Below are 6000 nucleotides of genomic sequence, written 5' to 3' on the forward strand. Positions count from 1 at the left end.
TCTTCAAATCAGGGTTTGCAATCAACGTTACCTTGGTAACAAAGCATTCAATATTCACCGTTAGATGAAAACCTGATTAGATTCAAGACAATATCTTTCAACCGTTATATGGTCTTGGCTTGTTACACACAAATGAAATGTACCTTCATTTAGATATAGGTAACCGTACCTAAACGTGTACACTTAGTTGGATCAACAATAGTTAACCGAAGTAGCCATATGAACACTTTCATATCAACCTTGTTCATCTTAATCACAACTAGTTAAAATGACTCAAATGAAACTAGTTATAGAGTTGTTCAATTGTTTATATCCTCATAGAAGTATGTAAGACACAATTGAAGCAAAATCGGTTTTGATTCACTCGAATCAATTCATGAACATTATATCCATGGTTTGCAAAGATTGCATTCCTTATTATATAAATGTATTTATTCATGAGTATGTAAACATACTTAACCGATTTTAGAACTTAACCCACTCAAGTATGCAAACGGGTACGCATACTTAGAGTTCCTAGACTCGGTCTTATTCGCCAGTATGCAAACGGGTACGCATACTGTCGTTCATGACCGAACTTAGTTGAAATCAGTACGTATACGAGTATGCATACTATAATTCCCGGACTTCAAATGTTGAATCAGTACGCATACGGGTATGCATACTGAATTCCCGGACTTGGAATACACTTGCAACAGTTAGCATACAAGTACGCATACTGTGCTATATCCAATCAATGGTTAATTGTTCTAAACTCCCATTTTAATCATTGAAACATTCTTAGAAGACGAGAATAGTTGTCTCACACAAACTATTAGCTTCAAAAAAGTTTTCAAGTGATCAAATGATCAATACGAAACATTCCGAGTCTACATCAAATGACTGTCTCACACAAATCATATAAGTTGTTACCAGGCGATTTTCACATGATCATCTTTTAACTTTCGTCAAGAATAAAAGATGAACTTGGTTAAAGCGAAAGATTACCAACACATATTTCGAGAAATATGTAAGCAAGTTAAACGCATCTCAAAATATCAAATCAAATGTGTATAATGTAAAGTCTATATAGCTATACGACTTTTGTCTCAATATGAGATAGAATAGAAATAGACTTCTGAGTGATAGATGAGTTCAAGTCTCCACATACCTTTTGTTGATAAAGTTCCACAAGCTCCCCTTAGTAGTTCTTCGTCTTCAATCGATGAACGTCGTGAAGTATAGAAATAGCTATAAGTAGACTATACATTTTGTTGTTCCACATACCTTTTGTTGATGAAGTTCCACAAGCTCCCCTTAGCTCAACTATACATTCTATCCTAATCCGAGACATAGCTATAAGTAGACTAGAAATCAAGACTTATAGTTTTGACAATTAAACTTCACAAACAAGCTTGAGATAACAAAGCTTGCGAGTTCGACCGAGCAGTGCTCTAACAATATGAGATAATCATAGTTCACGGACGTAAACACACATATCCAATAATATGTTTTGCAATGTATAAAACCATAAATATTAATACTGCAAAATCATCTTCCAAATAACTTAGAATATAAATAAATAAATCTAAAATATTGCAAGATGAAAATCGTTGGCAATAGCTATGTGTAATCACAATATTTGCTATTCCAGACCCTAGTTGTCCTTCTTGAAACACAAGAATAAATTCTCATAAGAAGTTTCCTATACATAAAAAAAAAACAACTCCTAAAAACCAAAAAGCAAACTCAAACTTGAGTTAAAGAACACTTCCTGAACCCTCTCGGGTCTTGAGACCTTTGAGCTTGTGATTGGCAGCATCCACTGCTTCTTCGGAGAAGATATCCTCATTGAGAAGATCTTTAACATGTGTCTTCATGAGAACAAGGTCAGAGTTAACCTTTTTCAACTCAGTTCGTAACACATCGAGACCCTTCACAGTATCAACGAGCTACAGTTTTGCTTCCCCAAAGTATTAAGAAAATCATGAACTATTTCGTCCGAAACCATCTCATCATTCTCTACATCTTGATGAGTATAAGCATAGTAGCATGAGACATCAGAATAATCATCAGGATTTTGATATTTGATATCATCAACTTCTACTAGGGTCCTTTTCTTCTCCCCTTTGGACCCGAAACCAATACCTTTATCAAGAAAACCTCTTGCAAAATCACAAGTGCGAGAAGGTGATGACATTCTTGACAAAAAAAAAATAACCTAGAGTATGCGTACGTGACTCAATAGGATCGGTATTTAAATGGTTTCTTTGGGAATAACTTTAGGGTTTCTAAAAATTGTTTCGTGACAAGTCAATGTGGATACCCGTACGAAAACCAATATGGTCCCCAAAACAAAACTTAAAAACTGTAAAGTACCTCTTTACAAGGTAAAAAGAACACATCAAAATTTTTCTACGTGAAAAATTTCTTTCACAACTTTTTGGCTCAATAAATTTTATATTCACACAGGAGGAAAAATTTAGAGCACAAAATTAGCTCACAACTCAATTGTGGAAAAAAAAAATTCAAAAATTAAAAAAAAATAGACAATCGAAGTGATTCTCGAAACAAAACAATACTTAGGCAAAACTATATGTAGACAATAGTTTAGCTATGAACGATAAGAAAATGGCTCAATTAATCAGAAATTTTTTTACCAATAAGTATACCCGATTATTAGCAGATCTTACTCAACGGGATTTTTCATGAGTAAGAATTCAACCCTTGTGATTAATTAACACAAGTATGAGCTTTATGCTCATCAAATGAATATTGTTCATGATTAATCCTCTTTTCATTCTAATTTTTGGAGGAAACCTTTTTGATGTAAAAAGTATCATAAAACTTATTATCATCAAGGTATGAGACTAAGTTTGAATCCTTACCATAAGAAGTTTGTTTGGAGGATTTTGACAGCCTGTGGATAAGATCCGGGTATCCTTCATTTATCAGATTAAGGCTGTCCTTCATATCTCCGTTGTTGTTTTCACCTACTGGTACCTTTCTCACATCTTGAACATCATCCTTCACCTTAGGTTGAGAAGGACCTTTCTGAAATCTCCTTGATTGATTTGTATTAATGTTACAATTAGTTCGAACGTTCGATGAGCAGATTGAACTAACTTTCCTGGAAAAATTCACAGGGTGAGTACTAAAACCAATAGGTTTAGACATCCGAAAGTCAGTTACACCTTTGAGTATTAAATCTAAGGTGTGCTGAAATCGTCCAAAATAATTGTCATTCAACCTCAGTTCGCTCTTCCGTTGAAAATGTCCTTTTGAATCACAAAAAAGACATACTTTATGATCACCAGAGTGATTAGAATGTGTAGGATTAGTAACATTGTTAAAATATTTCTTCCTTCCATGAGATGTGGTGTTTCCTTGATCAGTGGAAGGACCAAGCACCTCTTTACTAATAGGAAAGATTTGAAGTTTAGCTTCTGAAACAGGTTTCATTAGAGAAACATGATTATAAGTAGTCATATTTCCTATCATCGTTGTTGAATCATAAGTAATTGGTATAGTGGACTCCATAGAGCATCCTTTACATTGAATAGAGAGACCACTCAATAAACGTTCTATTTCCAAGGCATCTTCCTTGAGTTTAGCATCGAGTAAGGTTTGAGATGAACAAACTACAACATTTTCCTCAGGAAGAACCCTTAATTGGGAATCACGATCTTTTACCATACAAATCATCATATTGACCTTGTGTTTCAGCCTATTGATTTCCATTTCTTGGATTATAACAAGTTTTAGAATCGCTGCACTCTCTTGGGCTGCTTGCCTTTCTACTTCAGAGTCAGACTCGTCAGTAAGATAATCAGGGTAATACTTATCAATACTTGTCCGTGTCATGGGAACATAATGTTCATCTATGTGTGAGATCTAAAAGTCTTTCTCTTTAATAGATTCCAAAGAAACAGAACTTTTGTTTCTGGTGATGCGTTTGTCAGAGATAATACTTTTTTTCCATCGAGTCAGATTGATACAAACACAGACCTATGAGGTCTTTAACGTGTTTTCCTGCTCTGATACCAATTGAAAAAGCGGGGGTCTAACAACCACACACAATCTTTCGTTCGACAATCTGTATGGACTAACTCCAATATAATTCCAATAAAATGAACTAGACAGTCAGACTCAATCAAGGAAAAACATCCAAGAATTATATCTCAAATTCTCAATACAATATGCAATCGAACACATAGAGATATGTGAGCCTGATTATTATGAGAAACAACAGGAACGTTACCAAAGACCAATGTTCAAGTGTCAATCAATTTCATCAAAAACCAAAGGTTGGATTTACCAATTGATTCAACTATGCACAACCTGTGATATTTCAATTATATAAACAAATATAATGCGGAAAAGAAATAACACAGACACCAGAAGTATTGTTAACGAGGAAACCGCAAATGTGGAAAAACCACGGGACCTAGTCCATAAATGAACGCCAAACTGTATTAAGCAGCTACAGACACTAGCCTACTACAAGTTAACTTCGGACTGGAATGTAGTTGATCCCTAACCAAGTATCACACCAATTAAGGTACAATCGCGTTCCTTACGCCTCTGAATCCTAGCAGGTCTCTACGCACTTGATTCCCTTAACTGATCTCACCCAAAACTAAGAGTTTCTACGACCCAAAGTTGATATGTCTCCCACAGAAAAGTCTGTTCTGATAGATAAATCTGTCTCCCACAGAAATACCTACGAAGTTTTGTTCCGTCTTTTGATAAATCAATGTGAACATGAACCAATTGATAATGCGGTCTTATATTCCCAAAGAACAGCCTAGAAATATCAATCACCTCATAATAACTTAACTATCTGGTAGTAGAACAAGTTATTGTGGAATCACAAAGAATGAGACGAAGAGCTTTGTGATTATTTTTTACATCTTACCTATCAGAGATAAATCTCGAGAAAACCTTAGAGAATATAATACTCAATACGATAGAAAAAGTAAGATCAGAACACGCAACTACAGAGAAAATAGTTGGGCCTAGATTCAGAATCCCAATGAAGTCTTTAAGTCGTTAACCTATAATGGTATTCGGAAAAACCTAGGTTAAAGGAGAATCGACTCTAGTCGCAACTAATATCATTACATAGGAGGTGTGGGGATTAGGTTTTCCAGTTGCTAGAGTTCTCCCTTATATAGTCCTCAAATCAGGGTTTGATAGCTTTGAAACAAAGCAATCAATATTCATCATTAGATGAAAACCTGATTTAAGATTCAAGCTAAGTATGCTTAAAACCAAAGCAGTATCTCTCCACAGTTATATGGTCTTAGCATGTCACACACAAATGAAATATACCTTCATTTAGATATGGGTAACCGTACCTAAACGTGTATATTGAGTTGGCTCAACAATAGTTGACCGAAGTTAGCCATATGAACACTTTTGTATAAACCACATTCATCTAACACTTCCAGATCAAATGAATCTACTTTTGTTACTCATATAGTTGTTCAATTGTTTATATTCTCACAGAACTATACAAGACACAATTGAAACAAAATCAGGTTGATTCAGAAAAATCAATTCATGAACATTTAGCCACGGTTTGCAAAGATTGCATTCTTAATATGTAAATGTATTTTTTCATGAGTATGAAAGCATACTTAACCGATTTTTGAACTTAAACCAATTTAGAATGGGTACGCAAACTTAAGTTCTGTACTTTGGTCACGTCCGACAGTTCGTAAACGGGTATGCATATTGCCGTGCCGGACCTAACACAGGTAGAAACGTTTGTATACTGGTATGCAAACTTGGTTCTCGGACTTTGACAGTTAAAACCTTTCGCATACTGGTATGCCAACTTGGTTCCCGGACCTGAATCATACCACAACAGTTTGCATAGTGGTATGCATACTGTGTTATATCCAAACAATGGTTATTTATTCTAAACTCCTATTTAAATCGTTGAAACATCCTTAGAAGACGAAAATAGCTGTCTCACACAAATTATTAGCTTACAAGTAATTTTCAAGTGATCGA

Source organism: Papaver somniferum, chromosome 7, assembly GCF_003573695.1.
Source record: "Papaver somniferum cultivar HN1 chromosome 7, ASM357369v1, whole genome shotgun sequence".
Taxonomy (NCBI): Eukaryota; Viridiplantae; Streptophyta; class Magnoliopsida; order Ranunculales; family Papaveraceae; genus Papaver; species Papaver somniferum.